Source organism: Phoca vitulina, unplaced genomic scaffold, assembly GCF_004348235.1.
Source record: "Phoca vitulina isolate PV1807 unplaced genomic scaffold, GSC_HSeal_1.0 scaffold11, whole genome shotgun sequence".
NCBI lineage: Eukaryota > Metazoa > Chordata > Mammalia > Carnivora > Phocidae > Phoca > Phoca vitulina.
In genome coordinates this window covers 32982808-33004769 of record NW_022589714.1, presented here as the reverse complement: position 1 = coordinate 33004769, position 21962 = coordinate 32982808, and positions in this window count along the sequence as shown.

Below are 21962 nucleotides of genomic sequence, written 5' to 3'. Positions count from 1 at the left end.
TCAGTCCTACTTGGGGGACAGTTTGTATGCTCCCTTGCCGGCTACTGTTGACGTTCACCTTTGAATGATGCATCTTGACTCACTGGGGTTGTGTTTGGGCTTGGATACTCGCTCGGCAACGTTATTCCAATCACTGGGCAAGGAACTAGCATGGGTTTCAGATTCAGACAAACTTGGCTTTGACTCTCAACTCTAACAAAACATTTAATAACTGTTAAAGCAAACACTTGCATAATATGTATCATGTACAAGAGCCCCCTGGGGGAAGCGCCATTATAATCCTCATTCACCAATGAGGAAACTAAGGCTCAGAGAGTGTTAAGTAACTTTTCTGGACTTAGTCCCTGAGTCAGTACGTGGTGGAGTCAGGATTCGAGCCCAGGGCTCAAGGTTCTAGAATCCTTGCTTTCAAGCCCTACATTATGCCACCTCTCTTCCCTCAGTCGTATTATCCTAAATCACAAAATGGTAGTGAAGAAACCCAGCTCACTGGATTTGGGGGAGAATGGGGAAAACACACATCAAGGGTGAAGCTCTGATCCTGGTACCAGGTAGAGGCCTAGTAAAATTGTTGCTAGTATTTTGTCTTTTAACAACTTGGTGCCTATGGACTAACCTGACATCCAGTTTTTAAAAACAATGGATCACTCAGTAAGGCCACTATAGAGCCTTCCTGCAGAATTCAAAATTCAGTGCTGGAAGAGAACCAAAAGACCATCTTTCCCAGACTCTTCATTTTAGAGGTAAGAGTAATGATGCTAGAGAACAAAAAATTTGCCCCCAGCAGCACCAAAGCTGGACCCAGAACTCCGCATTTTCAGATCGGTATGTCATTTCTATCACTCTGTTTTCTCCTAATATAGCTTGTTGTCTGAATGGCCCCACCAACCGAAAGTTTTGTGAGGAAGCCTAGGCTACAGTTTTGGTGAGCTCAGATCCTAAACCTCATCACATCACATATGTCAGTTGAAAAAGTACAACAGAAAAATAATTACACTACATCTCCCCTATTTGATAGATAAAGTTTTCCCTTTCCCTCTTTGATTTGGACATCCCCCCCCCCTTTTTTTTTTTTTTGGTCAAAATAACTTAGCCCTGAATTTCCAGTATGTTCACATTTATTTCAAATAAGCTTTCTCTCTCTCTCTCTCTCTCTCTCTCACACAGACACACACACAGACACACACACGCACACACTACCACCTACAAACTTTCACCTGAATCTGAATTTTCTGAAGTCTTTGTTAAAAGGAAAATCCCTAGGTCCCACTCCTGATTTACAGAATCATGATGTTTAGGGGTGAGCCTGAGAATTCATATTAGCCGTGCACTCCCCATTAAAGCACCTTCAAGTTTGGAAATTGCTACCTTAGAACAGGGAGCTAAGGTTAGAACAGAGAGGGCAGCAAAGTACACCTCTGATCCCTGCATCCCCAGGACTGGGTCTGTTTTGATTCCCTAATTTTCTTCTCTTCTCCCACCATCCCTCCACCCCCATCCACCATAATCTCTCTCTCTTTCCCTCTCTGTCTCTTTCTGTTTCCTTTTTGCCTTTTCTTGGTAAAAATGGGAACTGTGAGACTAGAAGAGACCTCTGAATTTCAGAGCAGTATTTATGGATGTGTATGAGTGTGTGCTAAGGATTGTTGGTTTTAATCCCATTTCTTAATTTATTGCAGCATATTGAGATTCAGTATCATAATACCTTTCCAACACTGGCAAAATCTCCATGGAAATCACTAGGCAGTTTGGGGTGAGTTAATCGCATACAATGAGGTCATCTCAGGACTTTGTAGGGCCAGTGGGTTTCAAGGACTCCTCTCTGGCCAGTCTGCTGAGGACAGAAAGAAGCACAGAAAAGCATACCTGTCTCCCTAAAGTAGCTCAAGCACTGCCAGAGAATCCAGGATAAAGGAAAGATGGGGGGCAGGAGATGGAAGGGCTAACTGAGAGCATTGTGGAGGTCCGTGAGACTGTGACAAGTTGAGAGAAAATGGAGTCCCCATGGGGCATTGGAAAGGAAGAGAAAAATACCCTTCACTTCACATGTGCCATGACATCCCTGGCTCTTCCTTTCCCCTCACCTATCCATGACCAAGATGGGTAGACACAGCCCTAAGATGGTTTCCCCTCCCCCACTTGAAATTTTACATACAACCACAGTGGTTGTAAAAGTGACATTTTTCTACCTCCAGCACCCCCATCTTAACTACTAGGGCAATCCCATGATTCACCTAGGTCGGGGCCAGTTCTCTCTAATTGAACTAATTACTTCTATTCTAAGAATCTACATGTCCCAAAGGCATAGAAAAGGTGAGAATCCGTTTATTCTCTCGAGCTGTTATCTAGAAGCAACATTAAGATCCGGAGCCCACAGTAGAGCTGTATTCATTGCCATTCCTGACTCATAGAGCACCCTTGGGCAACGCGGGTGTCCTCCCAGAAGTTTCTGTGGTGTTAGGAGAACGTCTGTTGTTTCCTGGCAGTAAGTCTTCAGCCCTGGTTACTCCAGTGACCCTTCCATAATGTCTCCTCCTGTAGAGAATGTTTACACTCCTTGGTTGCCCCCACCATTTGATGTGGTTCCTCCAAAGGATCAAAACGTTAATTTTCAGATCTTTCCTCAGGTGTCTGCTGCTCCAACCTGTAGAAGTAAATACCAAATGGAAAGGTGTCATTACTATACCTTACTTGTGAGCCACAAAATTACATGGTTCATTTATAAACCCTTCGGTGAAACAGGCTTTTATGACTCTAAGTTGGGCAATTTGAGGGGCTTTCCATTTAACTTCAGGTGAGTTTCCATGGTACTAATCAGGGCATCCCAGCTGCATGTGATATCGCTATTTTTTTAAAATACTCTAAATTCCTACCCCTGTAAATATTTCCATCTAGGAGTCCCACCATCTATCAATAAGGATAACTTTTTTTTTTTTTTAAAGATTTTATTTATTTGACAGAGAGAGACACAGCGAGAGAGGGAACACAAGCAGGGGGAGTGGGAGTGGGAGAAGCAGGCTTCCCGCGGAGCAGGGAGCCCGATGCGGGGCTTGATCCCAGGACCCTGAGATCATGACCTGAGCCGAAGGCAGACGCTTAACGACTGAGCCACCCAGGCACCCCAATAAGGATAACTTTTAACATGGGTGGGATGTTTGTGGAAGGTTGATGGGTGAAAGAACCTGGTCCGCATTCCCTCATCATCAGTTTGCTGCTCTTCAGGCAAACCTGTCATATGATTAGACAAATTTATATAGTGATAGAGTCACATGTATAGAGAATTATTCACTTCTTAAAATAAATTATTAGCTTCCTTTTTAATGAAATGATTTCTCTTCATGTTTCAAAAACATGCTTTGTTCCACAAACACAAAAAAATAGCAAATTTACTAACCTATTTATTGAAGCCTCATTTAATCAGCTAAGAACATGAAAGAAACAGGTGCTTCATATATATTTATGCATATTTTTCTTTATTATACATGATACCTTTTTTTAAGATTTTATTTATTTGACAGAGAGAAAGACAGCAAGAGAGGGAACACAGCAGGGGGGGGTGAGAGAGGGAGAAGCAGGCTTCCCGCAGAGCAAGGACCCCAACAAAGGGCTCGATCCTAGGACCCTGGGATCATGACCTGAGCCAAAAGCAGACGTTTAACAACTGAGCCACCCAGGTGCCCCAACACCTTCTATTATTTGTTTCTTGCAGTCAAACAGACTAAACTTCTTCTGGCACCTTCTTGAAGAATATGTCCAAGTTCCTTTTTAATAATGAGCCGAATTCTTGTCTAGGCTCAAAAGCCCCCATTCAGTTAATCAATGAATGTTTATTGAGGACCTACTATGCTCTAGACACTCTTCTAAGCACTGGGGATCTATCAGCAAATAAAGTAAACTACTGTGCCTGCCCTCATGGAGCTTGCATTCTAACATGTGTTATCTAATGGAAGAGGAAGATCTAGGAAGTAAGTTTTAATTCTTATTTTCCAATTTATTTTCTATTAATTATTTTGTTTTTGTTAGCCTCACAGCTTTCCTTTCCATTAAGTGATTGTCTTTTTAAATACCTTTTACTTGCTTCATTCAAGTGTTTTGAAATCTAATAAAACAGCATGGATACAGAAAGCCATGTATACAAAAGAATATATCCCATAGGTCCATGGGATATATTGAGAGATAGAGCCGTGTTGTCCACCCTCAAGGAAGTGTTAATCTTGTCCAAGGAGATGGCCACGCCATGAAAGATATAAGGATGATTAATTACTAAACTGTGTGCTGCTGACCCCACTGCAATTGGAGAAATCAGTGAGCACTCAGCTAACTGGCAGCCAACTCAAGGAGAACATGAAACTTGGACTGGTTCCCAAATAATATTAAAGTTAGGGAGATTAAAAAATAAAACCTGAAGTAAAATTAGGCAGAGAGTAAGAAAAGTCTAGTGATGGGAAGTGGAATGATGTAGCTGATTTACAAAGATGAGAATTTCTTGATAAGATTGAGAGAAATAATCAGCCAAATAAAGGGCATGGAAAAACATGTTGGAGGTCTTCCAGTCCAGACAGAGGGTTTGATGCATTAGAGGGCCAGTGGAATTCTTCAGCATGAAGGAGAGCCATTGACAGTGCTATCTTAGGAGGATCTGTGCTGGAGACTGATTCTACTGTAAGTTTCTCTTAAGAGTGGGCATGTCCTGACATTGTTGGCCTCTCCCAATGATTGGAAGCCTTCCCTTTTAAGACCTCGTGCACTTTTAAAGCCTTGGAATAAGAGAAGAAACATATGTACCACCTGTGTACCAGAAGAAAACCATCATCACTATACCTCTGGGTCCTCCACCTGTACCTGTATGGGAAGATCCAAAAGGTGAAGCAAAAGTTTGACTCAGTCTTCCTCCACTAAACTGAAGAACAATAACTTAGTCTTCAGCGTATACTCATTCCATAATGCATTCCAAATTTGAAAAGCTGGGGAAAATATCATTAACGTAGGTTTGATAGCTTAATATAGTAAGTGCCTGGAGAAACTGTCTTCTTGAGAATCTCAGAGTAATGTGGTCAATCAGCTGAGAAAGGGTTTAACACAAAATCCAAAATATCAATGGCTTAAGTGAGATAAAAGTTTATTTCTCTCAGTAACTCCAATCATCAATGGCCAGGCTCTTTCCAGCCTTCAATTCCACAATCTGAGCCCTGACTTCCATCTTTAAGATTCAACTCACGGTCCAAGATGACTGCTATCATACCCATTTTGCAGGTAAGAGGAGTGAGGGAGAGAGAAAAGTTTAAATGTGCCCTCCTTGGCTGAAAATGCACTATCTTTGAGCACCCTTCCTGAAATGTCAGACCACACTGCACTGATAGTTCAGTTATCATGTTGACTCTATGATCAGCTGAGCCTGGAAAAGATAGTCTTTCAACAAGGTTTATTCCTAGTAAAACTGAGCTCACCAAGGCTATAAAGTAACTGCATTTGAAAATCTGAGAAAGTCTTTACAGATGGGAACAGACCACGGTACAAAATAGTGAGAATGATCCTTGAGGTAAAGAACAAGATGTCTACATATTTTTCCTATGATTAGGCATGAAATCAAAATAAGGGCCAGCTACCAAAACTGGGCCTTTTTTTTTTCTGCCTTATAGATTGCTGGAGAATGTGTTAATATACACTTAACTCATATTTTTCAAATATTAACATCATACTTCATGTGCTTCATATATATATGTATATATATATATGCATATATATATACTTTTAAGAATAAATTGCAGACATAATGCTTTATCCTTAAATACCTCAGTGTCTATTTCCTAAATTCAAAGACATTCTTTTATATAGCCACAACACAATTCTCAAAATCAGCAACTTAGTGTTGATAGAATACTATTTAAAATCTGCACCTTATTTAGATTTTGCCAATTACACCAACAACATCTTTTATACTAAAAGAAAGTATCAGATCTCACATTGCATTCAGTTGTCATATCTCTTTAATCTATTTGAATATGGAACAGGTCCTTGGCCTTTCTTTTATGATATTAGCAATTATTTTGTAGTATGGCTCTAAATTTTGTCCAGCGTTCCCTCCTCATAAGGGAAAAAGAGTGACTTACAGCGGGGACACCCAGCAGACACCATTAGAGACAAATGATCAACATTAATATCACCAGCCATAGCACAGATTGACATCATTTGCTTTCTGATATGATGCAATAAGAACACATAATTTCTGTGCTATTCCTGCCAAAAATGCATAAACTGAATCTAATGTCATTCTTTTATTTCTTGTAATATGCCAAAACCATTCAAGCACAATGACTTCTTTTCCATGCTTCCCTTGTCTCTCTGTTGTAATTGCATGATGAGCCATGTGAAATTATATCATGAGTACTGAGTTCAACTACCTTATTTGCTTTAAGATCTAGATCATTTGCAAGAGAGGGGTGAGTGCTACAAAAAGAATGCCAAGTATGTTTTCTTGCTCATGGTCACGTATGGGTTTCTGAGTTTCCATAATGTGCTCCACCCTTTGTGTCCAACCAATTACGTTCTCACTATTTCTTTGTATATAAATATGTAGACCCAGAATCCGGGCAGTTGAAGGGAAAATTTAGTTCCCATCCAATGTTTCAGAATTAGAAAGACACAATATTGTTCATTGTGTGATTTTTGAACCAATTCCGAAATTAGTTTAGGCTTCTCACTCAGATCAAAATATTTTAAGAAAATCTTAAAGTATTTGTTAAAATGAAATTTCTGTCTCTTTTTCCCATGAATGCCCAAGTATACTATTGCTATTATTTGCATAGAGAATGAAAGCTATATTTTTTCCCATTGTCTAATGGCAAAGTATGCCAAAATTCAAATTTTCAGAGCCATATGAAGTTTCATTCCTCATGAAACCCAAGCTACATGGAAATGAAAAGAAACATGTTTTCTTTATCAGCATTTGTTATTTATCTTCCTTCACCATATTTCATTCATTTTATTCCTTCCATTTTGTATGAGGGATTAATCTGGAATGTCTGATTTTAATTATAAATCCCTTTTATACAGAACTTTTTAAATATGATTTTACATATAATTTATTCCTCACTTCAAATCCTGTGGACAGGGAATGTCAACAGCTTCTAATAACTTCCTTTTAAAGATTACATGAGTAATGATCTAGGGAATGGGGCAAATGAGAACCACTAGAAAAAAAATCAAAGAAGGTAAAAGCAAACACTAAATCAATTAGTAAAAATAGAGCCAGATTTGCTTTCAAAACAGAATGGTCTCCCTAATGACACAAGTGATGCTTCTCGCTCACTGCATGGGCCCAGGATTGTCCCTTAACCTTGCCATTCTTCGTGTTTTCCCTACAGAATAAGATGATAACCAGACCTCTCTTGTATTAGGTCAACTTTAGGTAGCCCTCCCCCCACAATTATTATGGTAAATTAGTAGAATGTAGTTTTTAACATATTTCTAATGAACCACATAATGAAATTTCATACCTAGGCTTTAGTATTTTGTTACAATTTCTCTAGAATATTGTTTTAAACTAATTAAGTAGGGTTATTAAAACAAAGATGGTGTTGTTGCTGCTCTTTTTTTTTTTTTATCAATTCACTATACATAATATTTGAGTTACTCTGCAGACCAAAAATATTTGACTACATCATTGAGCCAATTATGCCTTCATCCTATGCACATTTCTGGTCACCAAGAAAATGGAATTGTGGGTTTGTTTGTTTGTTTGTTTTTCTCCCACTGAGTGAGATGGTTGGCTAGATGAAGAAACAGATGATTAAATGCACTTTGGAGGTGTGGACTATCTCCATAGCACAATCCTGTTAAGAAGATTCCATCATTTCTTTGGATGCCTGGGTGGCTCAGTCAGTTAAGCGTCTGCCTTCGGCTCAGGTCATGATCCCAAGGTCCTGGTATCGAGCCCCGCATCGGGCTCCTTGCTCAGGAGGGAGCCTCCTTCTCCCTCTCCTTCTTCCTGTTGCTCCCCCTGCTTGTGCTCCTTCTCTGTCAAATAAATAAATAAATAAAATTAAAAAAAAAAATTCCATCATTTCCACATCCCTGAGGATCTCAGTCTCTCTGCTCAGAACCCCTCCTAGCTCTGGCCAGCTTCCCTCTGGCCTTGCACACAAAGGCTTCAGGACCCAAGTTCGGGTTGGGGGGTGTCTAGTGGAATCCAATTCACCTTGAGTCACTTCATTAGCTTTAGAACTCCACCTTCAACTACAACCATAAAAAATATCAGTCCATAAAATGCACATTGCAATATCACTAGCATGGTTTCTCGCCTGCCGTTTGGAGGGTTGTTTTTTGTTTGTTTGCTAATTTTCACAATGACTGGCACCCGTTCCTCCCGTGTCTCTGTGTTTTTCCTTCTCCCCTGCTTCCCTCAGGTTTTAGCTGTACATCCACCTTTTCATAGCAATTCTCTCTGCTTAAAATCGTGTCCTGACTAGTACCAGCTTTCCCTCCTGTCCATTTTCCTTTTAGACTGGGTCCAGCATTTGACGTCAGTGCACAGTTCATTCATGTATTTGATTTTAATTTTTGAGCTCCATTCTCCCACGGTTAAGTTACACTCATGAACAAGTTGTACGCATTTGAAAAGTTCATTAAATGAAGAGCAGGAAGGAATTAGTAGTGTTTTCATCAGTTATTCACAAACTACCGGGGCACCTGGGTGGCTCAGTTGGTTAAGCGTCCGACTTTGGCTCAGGGCATGATCTCTGGGTGGTGAGACTGAGCCCTGCATTGGGCTCCCCGTTCAGCAGGGAGTCTGTGTCCCCTGTCCCTCTGCCTCTTGCCTCTCACCCCCCTACTCGTGCACGCTCTCTCTCTCTCTCTGAAATAAATAAATAAATCTTTCCCAAAAAATTTCACAAACAACCATCATCGCAAAACCATAACCTGGTTCAATCAAAAACAGTCCAGTACTTCATCATTATTACATTTCTCAGAGGAAAGAGCAAATATTTTATCAACCATCACAAAACTTTCAAGAGAGTCTATAAATGTTCATGTGTGTGTTAGAGATGTGCTTGTGTCCTTGTGTGCTTTTTTTTTTTAATTTTATTATGTTATGTTAGTCACCATACAATACATCATTAGTTTTTGATGTGGTGATCCATGATCCATTGTTTTTGTATAACACCCAGTGCTCCATGCAGTATGTGCCTTCCTTAATACCCATCACCGGGCTAACCAATCCCCCCTCCCCCCTCCCCTCTAAAACCCTGTTTGTTTTGCAGAGTCACAGATGAATGGATAAAGAAGATGTGGTCCATATATACAATGGAATATTACTCAGCCATCATAAAGGATGAATACCCAACTTTTACATCAACATGGATGGGACTGGAGGAGATTATGCTAAGTGAAATAAGTCCTTGTGTGCTTTTAACTAACAGACCTGAGGAATCATAAGGACAGACACTTAAGTGTTTCCAGGGTACGTGTTAGTAATGAATTGCAGGAGAAAATTTGCTGGAGGGGAAGAACTAAGAATCGGAAGGTAGAAGAACTGGAGATTCACCCCAGCCCAGCCACTTATGACCTTAGGCAAGTGATTCACCTTTCTGAGCCCTAACTTCCTCCTCTGTAAAATGATGGGCCTGGCATAATGGTTTCTTATGTTCCTCCCAGTTCTAACACCAGGCTTTAAAGTCTCCATGCAGAACAGTTAGAACATTGTTCAGTCCAGTTCTGCTTCCTTAGAGTTGACTGCATTTAGTTGAATTGCAACTTCTATTAAAAAACATTATATAGGGTGCCTGGGTGGCTCAGTTGGTTAAACAACTGTCTTCGGCTCAGGTCGTGATCCCGGGATTCCGGGATCGAGCCCCGCATCAGGCTCCCTTGCTCAGTGGGGAGTCTGCTTCTCCCTCTGACCCTCCCCCTCTCATGCTCTCTCTCTCAAATAAATAAAATCTTTAAAAAAACATTATATAGATTCAATTTATAGTAAGGATATAAAATGTATCACTCCAAAGCTACATTATAGAATTTTTTTCTCTCTTAGACCTTCAGGGAAAGAAAGAAGTTAACAGTACTAAGGCTTCTCTCAGGTCTTTGTATACCCCAGACTTGTTTGAGGATTATGATGTAAGATCTCTTAGAGAATTACAGTTATTCCAAAATGTCCCATCTTAATGGTTGGATCATCAAACCCTAGACCACGGTTTCTCAACCTCAGCACTATTGACATTTTGCTAATTCTTTGTTCTGGAAGCTGTCGTATGTGTTGTGGGGTTTTTTAAAATTTTATTTATTTATTTATTTATTTATTTATTTATTTATTTATTTATTTTAGAGTGAGAGAGAGAGTGCCAGTGAGCTCGGGGAGGGACAGAGGGAGAGAAAGGAAGGACTCCACACAGAGCGCTGAGGGCTGAGTGCAGAGCCCAACTCGGGGCTCCATCTCACCACCCTAAAATTGTGCCCTGAGTGGAAACCAAGAGTCCGACACTGAACCGACTGAGCCCCGCCAAGGCACCTGTCCTATGTGTTGTTTAATGTTTAGCAGCGTTCATGGTCTCTACCCACTAAAGCAGCAGCACCCCCACACCCCGAATTATGACAATTAGAACATATCTCCAGATGGGGGCACCTGGGTGGCTCAGTTGGCTAAGCGTTCGACTCTTGGTTTTGGCTTAGGTCATGATCTTGGGGTCCTGGGATGGAGCCCTAACTTGGGCTCCTCGCTCAGCATGGAGTCTGCTTGAGATTCTCTCTCCCTCTCCCTCTGCCCCTCCTATACATGCTGTCTCTCTCTCTCAAATAAATAATAAATAAAATATAAAAAAAAGAAAAGAAAAGAAAATGTCTCCAGATGTTTCCAAATGTCTCCTGGGGGTGAAGGTCATCCCCACACTATGCTCACTGCCTGGACAGAAAGCCAACAGCCTACTACACGTGTACCTGTTTTCTTTCCTTTCTGTTCATTTTCTCTCTTTTTCCATTCATCTTTCTTTCCTTTCCTCCATTTGACTCCTTTTTACTCCTCCTTTTATTCTTCTCCTTTTCTCTTTTCTGTCTCTAATACATGTGACCTAGTTTTGCCATCATCTACACCACTGGCCCTTGGAAGTCAGAGAAAAGCTTACTCTGGGCCTCAATGAACACCCATAGACCAGCTGTCAGGCTAAAGAGACAGTTCTGAAGTCAAAGTGGGACTCAAAGCCTACTTCTGTCATTTACCCATTTTATGACAGTTTGGGAAGGTTGCTAAATCTCTTTGGGCTTTGGTTTCCTCATCTGAAAACTGGAGTAATAATGCCTTTTTCATAGGGCTTGCAAAGAGTAAATTAAGTTAGCTCAAGTGCTTAGTGTGCTTAGCTTAAGGCAGGGGACACGGTGAGGTTTCAATCGGTGGCAGCTATTATTGAGTAATACTAGGTTACTAGAAGGAGGCTGTGCTTTGATCACAGTGAAGAAATTTAAGAGTGGAGAGGTCATAATAGAAATTGAAACATTATTATTGTCAGCCATCAAATACATAGAATCTAATCAGTCTAAAGAAAATAAATGTTAAGGGCAAAGTTAATGATGGTTATCCTTTGAGTCTTTCTGCCCAGTTAAATCCACAAATTGATAATTTAATTGAAGTGTCTGTAATGTGACCATTTCATAGAGGAAAAAGCTGCATTTATTCTCAAATGTAAGCTGGTGTTACTTGAATTTATTAATACTAATCCTTCCAAAAGCAATTGTTCTCTTCTTCTTTTGAAGAAAAAAATAAGCGTTGTCTGGGAACAATAGTTGAACTAACCAAATTATGTTCAGAGAAAATTTTTGAAACACCCAGATTCCAAAAGGCTAGAGCTAGTATGCTTCTACCCTTCAGATAGATCTAATATGGCTGGGGAGGCCTTAGACCTCTTGTCTCGGTAGCTGGTCAGTTTGTTCTTTGGAGTCACTTGAGCAAAAGGCCACTTTGCATCATCATCACATTCTATAAAATTGTGTTTCTCATTTTCTGGTACTGTCCTCATAACTAGATCTGAAATGAAAGGTATTTGCAAAAATAACATCAAGCTCTCTGATTTAAAAAAAAAAAAAAAAAGAGCCATTGCCCCAAGATACCACATTAAGAATAAACAATGGTCAGACTCGTATTACAGTTGTGAAAATCAGAAGGGTGACTGCCAGGTAAAGCTGTAAGTCCTGAGACAGATCCTTTTTAGCATTTCCACGTATCTGACTAGTTGCTGCCTCATCCGGCTGGTTCCAGGAGCTGTCATTCAACGTGCCATCACACTCACAGAATCTCACTCCGAGATGCTGAGACCCAGGGAGGGAAGAAGACCAACCAAAGCCAGAGGATACATTGGTGTCCAGACCAAGACTTGCCCCCTCATCAGTACACAATCCAATGCTTTTTGTTTTCCAAGGGTCAAGGGCTAAAAGCTATGAAGGTAATAGAGATGTGGCCCTAAAGATAGGCTTCCTCAGGTGAGTGCATTAATCAAGACCTGGAGACACTCAGGATGAAGCTTTATGGGACAAAGTCACCCCCTGGTAGAATACGGAAGTTGCTCCTATTAAGAAATGGAAAGGGGGCACTTGTGTGGCTCAGTCGGTAAAGCGTCTGCTTTCCGCTCGGATCAAGATCCCGGGGTCCTGGGATGGAGCCCCGCATCGAGCTCCCGGCTCAGCGGGAAACCTGCTTCTCCCTCTCCCTCTGCTGCTCCCCCTGCTTATGCTCTCTCTCTCTCTCTCGCTCGCTGTCAAATAAATAAATAAATAAAATCTTTAAAAAAAAAGATATGGAAGAGTTTGGGATCTTAGCACCTGATAGGGAACAAATAGACATTCCCCCACACACATACACACACATGCATTTCATTTACTAATCACTAATCATGATTTTTGTTTAAAATTAAACAAAACTCTTAAGCAAAAAAGTAAAATTTGTCAAAAATAGGGCACCTAAATACTAGATAGAATGTGATAAGTTTGGGGTGCCTGGGTGGCTCAGTTGGTTAAATGTCTGCCTTCAGCTCAGGTCATGATCCCAGGGTCCTGGGATCAAGCCCCATGTTGGGCTTCCTGCTTTGCGGGAGTCTGCTTCTCCCTCTCCCTGCCACTCCCCCTGCTCATGCTCTCTCTCTCCGTGTCAAATAAATAAATAAAATCTTTAAAAAAAAAAAAAAAAGAATGTGATAAGTTACTTAGAAACTTTAACTTAGAAACAAAATACCACTAAATACATGTAGTTTCATAGTCACGATCACAAACTCCTCATCCCATAATATTTCGTTTTCTTTACTAAGACAGAAAACGTTCTAAGCTATTTCCTTCTTTGATGTATGTTCATATCTACTTAATGCATTGCAAAGAAAATAGGCCCTGAATACATATTTTTTGAAAGGATGAGCCCTAGAAAGTCATCAAATGGCTTCAGAAGCTGCAAATATGACCTCACTAGAGTCCCCATTTCAATTCCCTGGAAGATTTCAGGTAGTTTTCATGATGAAAAGTCCATATTTCACATATTGACCAAAATTCTGAAGGAAATCAGAGAAAGAGGACTAAAACCTGCCCATTCTTGGGGCACCTGGGTGGCCCAGTCAGTTAAGCACCTGCCTTCGCTCAGGTCATGATCTCAGGGTCCTGGGATCAAGCCCCACCTCAGGCTCACCAATCCATGGGGAATCTACTTCTCCCTCTCCTCTGACCCTCCCCTCCCAATGCTCTCTCTCTCTTCTCTCAAATAAATAAATAAAGTTAAATAAACAAATAAATAAATAAAATAGAAACTGCCCATTCTTAATTAGGTCTTAAAACATTTTTTTTATTCTTTGTTTAGTTCATAATGCTGGAGTTAATAAAAATATTTTACAATACAGCAGGAAAAGAACATGCTTCATAATTTCTTCATAAGTAACAGTGAAAGTTTTATTAAGAATCTTCACATTCCCAAAAAAAAAAAAAAAAAAAAAGAATCTTCACATTCCTCTACAGTTAAGGAAAGTCTTGGAAAGGATTGCTTTTCTATTTGTTGTGTGCTTATTAAATCACCTAAAGATTTTTTGTTTTTATTGTTGTTTTTAAATTATTTACTCTTTTAATATACATTTCTGTGAATTAAGATGACACAGTGTTCCTGTTATACGGAGAGCAAAAAGATTTGCTTATACAAAAAAACCCAGAAATAAAAGTTACTGTACATTGTTTAGAACAACAAACCTATAATACCTTAAAGATTTTTGAAAATTGCTCAAAGGAAGTCTGGCTTGGAGTGTGATCATTGGATAAATCTTCTGCAAAGGATTTATTTCTTTTAGGGATCAAATAAATGTTCGCAAAAATGATTGCAAACAAATGCCTAAAAGGCCCTTTATCCATACTCCAAATAAATAAATTTCTTTTTTTTCATTCTATAAAACTACCCACAGAAATTCTATTAAATATGGGGGAAAAGTGATAATGACAGAAGCAAAACAATCAGAGACTGACAGACCAATAAGGCTATTGAGTATAATTACTGTGATGTTATTCCTACTAATAGAAATCAGATAACATATGCAGTACATGGAAACATGGGCTCAGTAAATGTGTCCAATTCCCCAATCAGATAATACTTATACAGATGCAGAAACAATGAGATCTTCCACATATACATCTCAATGCTAGTCCTTTACAATTATTAATCTGCTAAACTCAAAATTCAGCATCCAGCTGAGCACGTGGAGTAGAATCACAATATGGTGGCCTTGTAAAGGACCTCCCGCCCAGACTTAAGCAGGCAGACCTCCTGCCCAGCGCTACCGCATCCCTGACAGAGGTCATCCGGCCTCTGTTCAAATTCTGTAGGGACTGGCAGTTCAAAACAATCAAAGCTGTTTTGTCCAGTACATCCAATTTTTAGAAAAATGTTTTTTTCTCACACTGAGGTAAATCAACCTCCTGGGGTAACATCCCTCTACTGATCTTTGTTCTGTATCTTTAGAGGAAGAGAATTATTTCACCTAAAATGTGTTGAGCACGTTAGGGCCAGCCACTTTGCTATATGCTGGCTACAGGGCGATGAACAAAACAAATACCAACTTTTTTCTCCATCCACTCCTTCTTCCCCAAGACCAACCCCAGATATTGGAAGACAGAGTTCACATCCCTACATTTTCTCTGGTCTAGGATGACTATCCCAGTTTTCTCAACTCTTTGTCCTTTGACATGGCTTCCGAGACTTTTAAAAATCTGATTGCTTTCTTTTAGAGAGCTTTCGGTTTATCAATGACAATCTCAAGGCAGGCCACTTGAGCTGAACACAGTGCCTAAAAATGCAGTTTGTCCAGTATATAGGACTATGGGATTGCAACTTCTCCAGAACTGAACACAGGAACTTTATTAACATAACCTGGGAGGTCACTCACTATCCACGTTCACCAGTCTCAATACATTGTTGGATAGAATCCTGAAGTGATTATTGTGTTCCAGATACCATAAAGACCCTGAGCAGTGGAAAACTATAGGTGTTTTCCTTTTCCTTCCCTTCTTTCTTCTTTCTTTCTTTCGTCTTTCTTTCTTTCTTTTCTTTCTTCTTTCTTCTTTCTTCCTTCCTTTCTTTGTATTTTGTTGTTGTTGTTGTTGTTGTTGTTGTTGTTGTTTTGAGGTTGGGAAGGAGCAGGGAAAAAGGAAGAGAGAGAGTCTCAAGCAGCCTCCATGCCCAACGGCCTGTGTGGAGTCTGATGCAGGACTCAATTTCACAACCCTGAAACCATGACCTGAGCCGGGATCAAGAGTCGGACACTTAACCGACTGAGCCACCCAGGTGCCCCAACTGTAGGTATTTTATTATCTTCCTCTGTCAGTCTCTGATTCTCCCCTTCACACTTACATATTTGGTACTTTTGTGTTTGTTAAAATTATAGATTTGGGGATTTGTTCCAGAGTATTATCTTGTTGAAATGTTTTAATTCCTTATCCCATAATCCAGTGTATTGACTGTTCTCCCCAATGTTTAATACCTGAAAAATAACACATCTTCTGTTTCATCTTCTGATTCACCAATTAAAAAAAAAAATATTAGAATAAGACTAAGGACAAAGTCCCACGGAAACTATTGAAACTACTGCCTCAATTTGGTTTCCATCAATCAATCAATCACTTTGGGAGAGAATTATTCAAATAGCTGTAAATCTATGATGATAACAGTAGATAGAACATACCAAGTGGTTTCCTTAAGCTGGAGGCCATGATACATATTTTATACGTATTATCTCATTTAATCATCATGACAACCTCATACATTGGTTATTGCTATGTACAAGTTTCACATAATTATAAGTCTCCTAATTGTAAATATGTTTCAAATGTTTCATATAAGGAAATTGAGGCTGAGGGAGGTTAAGTAATTTTCCTACTATCCAAGAAAGTAAGTGGCAGATCTGGAATTCACACACATCTGTCCCACTCCAAAAGCTCATGTCTGTAGTCAAAAGACAGAACTGCTTCCAAATACCATGTCATCACTCAACTCAGATGTGGGAGCCAATGAGAAATTCTTGACATGTCTCTGTGAGCTCCAGATACATTATGTTCCTGATATTTATATAACAAAAGGCAATGGGACAATCTGTTCTTCCTGAATCTATGTTGATTCCTAGGGATTTCCTCTTTCCCTTCCAGAGTATGTGACTAACCACTCTGAGAGCCTAAACTATCATTTTTCTGGCTAAACAATAGCACGAGTCCCTACCTGTGGTTTTCTCTCTTTCTGAAAAATGAAGTGTTTTCCAGCCTCTGCTATTAGCCATTGCTTCCCTTTTGCATATTTTATCAAATGTTACTGGCCATAATTTCAAGATCAAAACCACAAACTCTTTTAGTACATTAGGATGTAATTCTTCTACACTTAGATGCTTGACCACTTTCAAAGTGCCAGTTAGGTACTATTAAAATTACATCCTCTTCCTAGAGCTGTATTCTTATCCTTTCTTTGTCTGCTTTCTTCTCAGATGATATTCCTAAAAACTGTGTGTGTGTGTGTGTGTGTGTGTGTGTGTGTGTGTGTGATTAGTATTTATCAAAAGATCGGGGTCAATTCTCTTAAACTTTCCCCTAGAGAGTCCCAGAGAGTTGAGATTTTGCTGTAACATGTTCAAAAAGGAACACTTTCATTTTAAACTTTTCTTTAATTACTATTTGATGTTTTCATAAATCTCATAAAGTCCATTCCTAAGGAAGAAAATTGGGTTATCACCCAGTAAACCTGCTTCTTTTATAGATAAGAAAACTGAGATCTGGAAAGGTCAAAGGACATGCCCATGGTGGCATATCTGATAAGTGAAAGAAACATCTTATGTTAAGGGAGTAAAAAGTCATAAAATGAATATCATTTTTTATTTTTATCAAAATGCATAAATGTGAATTTTAGCCAGTAGTTCCATGGTAATGTTAATTTCTCCCAAATGTCCCTTGTACTTAAGAGACATTTCAGTCCTGATGTTATACATTGTATGTGTTTATTCATGCTTTAAAGGTTATATTTCTGCTCTACATCTTCCCACGTCTTTATTTGCAAATTTTTACTTACAGATATGTATTGGTCTATTGGTTGCATTTTGAAACCAAATTGTTTAGTGTTCTCACCCTTTGAGATTGTTCCTTCTTAAAGCAATAATATGGAAAATGTCCACAATGATGGAAATACCTGTCCTCCCGCATTAGTCACGCCAGGGAAAGCGCACACCTCTCACATTTTGTATATGAAATATCCCTTAGTCTTGGGAACAACTGTGCTGTGGCTGTTTGCATCATTTACTCCAACTCCCCATCTTCCATTTCTTAACCTCTTTATCTCCAGGAGATAGAAATTTGAAAATTGTCCCGTTGGCAACTTCATACCCCCGTAATTAAACAGAAAAGCCTAAGGACTTCAGAGCATCTAAAATATGTGATAAAATTACTACTGCTCCTCAAAAGTCCAAAAGAAAGTAGGAATTTCTACAGTCACAGTGATTTTCATTCTTACAAGTGATTTCAACTAAATATCACTTTACAAATTCACAAGTGCACAACAGTTTTAATATTGCAGTTAAAATAATAAATGCTATTTCCTTTCCAATGTTTGCCTCACTCTATATAATCACGAAGAGTCAATAGTCACTTTGTATAGTCACGAAGAGATAATATCGTCTTCGTTTAATTTTTTTAAATGCTCCTGTGGAAGAACTAGCTCCTCCTATTTTGCTTCCTCAAACCTAGACCACTGCAACCTATGTGGTAGCAAAGCCTTGTATACCCAAGGACAGGTGCTTGAACTGTGTTTTCACACATTTGACAGTAATTTTTCCAAATTGATGTTAAAAATATATGATCAAGGGGCACCTGGGTGGCTCAGTCGGTTAAGCGTCTGCCTTTGGCTCAGGTCATGATCCCAGGGTCCTGGGATGGAGCCCCACATTGGGCTCCTTGCTCAGCAGGGGTCTGCTTCTCCCTCTCCCTCTGCTGCTCCCCCTGCTTGTGCTCTCTCTCTCTGTCAAATAAATAAAATATTTAATATATATATATATATATATACATAGGTGATCAAGATTCTCAAAAAAATATGATCATGAGAAAGCTTCAAGATAGAAACGTGTTAGAAAAATAGAGTCAGGCTGTCACCAATAAAAACTGCAGCTGTCATGTCTTATTAACCAACTTGGTGGAGAATTAATGGTTCTGATGGGTGAGAGGTGAGAGTGGAATCTGCGCATGTCAGAGTAAGTCAGTGCTCCCTTTTCTCTCCTCCTTTGCCTGTTTGTAAATCCAGGACAACAACAACTCTGGAAAAACTTAATCCAAAAATACTATCATCTTAATTTCAGAAGGAAGGGAGGAACGAAGGAAGACAGCCTCATGGTGCTGTGAGGAAAGTGCTCAGTACATAGAGGACGTAAATTGGTATTTCTACCCCCAATTTCCAACCGGGACCTTACCCGAGGCCCTGGCACCTAGACTGAGAAGGGTCAGGGTCTTGACTTGGCACAATAATCCTAAGTCTTGGCTTTTTCCATTTTATTATTCTTGTGTTAGTGGATGATTAAAAAAAAAAAAAAGAAACCCAGGTGGTCCATGTAATGTGTAAAAGAAAAGGTAGTCCATCAGGCAGTTAGCTGCAAAGCGAGATAGTTTATAAACCTGAAATCCTAGGTGCTAAGGTGAAGAATAGGAGAAAGAAGGAAGTCTGAGAAAATTAGTTAATTCATAATTAGATTTTTAGAAAAAAGGAGACATGAGAGTGCTAGTAGTTGATCTTGAATTAATATAATGTTATTTTTCAGTAACACTTTTTATGAGACATTATAAACCTACTCGAAAACCACCAGCAGAGGGCTCTATCCTAGGTGCATTAGCTTTCAATTACTGCCGCCTACGTTTACCAGAAAATACTCCCTCCATTTGAGACTGAGAAAAGGAGGGCATTATTAAATCTCCTCTCCGCTCTTATAAACTGAACTAAATATAAGTGAAAGGGGGAAATACGAATATAACTATCTTGAATGTCTCCAGCAAGCTTTTTACCTAGGCGACTGGGTGCGTGCCCTGAAATAGAAATATAGGCACAAGGCAGGACGAAACGAAAAGTGAAATGGTGAAAATGCATATTTTACTCGTTTATCTTCCTTTTCAAACCAAAGTTTGTTTAGCCTTTACGTTTGCTTTGTTTTGCATTTATTAAGTCCTCCCGGGGATCTTTTCCTACATCATGTGATTGGAGGTTAAAGCGAAATGCCTAAGAGCAAAGCAAAGCAGGCTCAAGTAAAGAAAATTTTCTCAGTAGAGATTGAGTTTTTATTTGTACATTTTTGAGACTTTTGAACCTTTTAGATCTTGAAATAATCGCTTCAAAAATTAGTAGATATAATAAGAATTGAACTTTTAAAACGCTTTTAGCGATAACAGGTTTTCAAGAGTGGAAAGAAATCGCTAAAAAATAAATAGAGCGGCCGTGCAGGATTTGCTTGCATAAAATCCCGACAGAGGGCGCTGTTGCCCGTTCGATGACTGAGCGTAGGCCTCCCAAGGAAAGATTTCCCTTGCAATTTCTAGGATTTTTTTGAATAATGCCCATGTTGAAAAACTGACGCGGGTTTTAATTATCGTTATGTACTTCTTTGCATATCTCTTTATATATGTGTATATATTTTTAAATTTATACTTCGTTCTTAATAAAACCAGATTGTTTTTTTCAGTTTTCCTAAATAATATATAAATTTTAACCAAATATTTCAACATGTTTCTAATCTTAAAAATACCTGATATTAGAAAAAAATTCAATTACATATGCAAATTTTTAAATTATACATATACAATGCTATAAAATAGCTATGCTAATAATATATTTTAAATAGTTTTACATATAAAAGTATCTTCATGGGTTTTTTTTCTTGCTTTAAGCTTTAGAGTTTATTTATTTTAGACTAATCAATGATATACCAGAACGATTTAAAAGATTTTAGAGGAAAAAAATTTTTTCAAATGCTTTTTATTTGGGTTGGAGTGATCTTTAGATTTAAAAAGATAATGGAGTTATTGACTTGAAAGGAAGAAGACAATTATTCTCATTAATAAATTTGTGTCTAGAGCATCTGAATTTCCAAGTCTATAATATCTGCCACTGATTTTAATTCTGGAAAGGGTGGGAAGGAATGGTAAAACCGGTACCAAGTCCTACCACACAATGAAATTAGAAAGAATGCCTTCCTATGTCCAAACAAGCTCTGGGGGCAAAGAAGAAATCTTTGCTCACGCTCCCAGTGGGAAATCTGTATAGATTTTGTATGGTTTAAGATGTTAATATTTAAAGTAGAGGAAAAGAAGGAAGGAGGGATAACAGGATGGAAGGAAGAAAAGAAGGAAGGAGAGAGGAAGGGCAGCAGGGAGGGAGAAAAGGAAAGGTGAAACATGAAAATTACAAATGGAAATGAAGAAAAAAGGGTTTATTCCTGAAGTTCTTTCTGAAGCACCTTTGCACCTTTTTTTGTATTCCTTTTATTGGACTTATCGTTAAGAAATCAAATCAAAAGCCTGGAGAATTTTTCGGTCTGCATTATATGAAGCTTCTCCTTGGTTTTTATCGAGTCCACCGCGGTTGTCCGGAGCCCTCTCCTGGAAGAGCGTCCGTCGCGGCGCGCACAAGGCAGCGCTCAGCAGTCGTGAGATTCACAGACAATCGCCCTTTGCAGATTCACTCTTATCAGGTTTAATAACTTCCACCCCAAATTGCCCCGGTCACTCCTCATTCCCTCCTGTCATTTATTTTCTGCCCCAGGGGCAGAGATCCTCCACTGGATTTCCCTTCTGGCTGTGGGAATCCTCCCGTACCCTGAAAGGGAGTAGAAAAATAGAGGGGGTGGGAAAAAGAGGAATGAGGTTGAGTATTCACTTTGTGATGAAATTCAGAAACCCTGTGCCTTAAAGGGCGCCCATTTTCAAGGTTTGGTTAACTTTGTTATTGTTGTTGTTTATGTGTTCCTTTTTGGAAAAAAAAAAACCTACACAATTCACCTCCCTAAGGAAAAAAAAAATACACTAAAAACAAAAAAAAATCCGTGCATACTAAAATATTTTTCACTATCTCTTTGAAGAACATTTTGCTTAAATCTTCCAAAGGTTCAGGTGAACATTTCTTGACTGTCCATGATTAAAACCACTTAAAAGTTATAGACAACAGATGCAAATATAATGTCCTATGCCTCTGCAAAGAATTAACAGTGTGCGAATGTGTGCTCCCAACAACTGAAAAAAAAAAAAAACCACTTCATAATATGGAGCCTCTAGCCAAGGCACAAGGAATTCGTTGAAAATGCACACAAACAACCCTTAAAACGACAAACAAGACAGACTGAGGTGCTCATACAGTATTTAAGTTTCCAAATGTGTAGGGCAAAATGACCAAAAAATATTAGAAATGGTCACTGTGGTGAGCTGGCTTTTGTTGTTGTTGTTCTACACTGATAGAG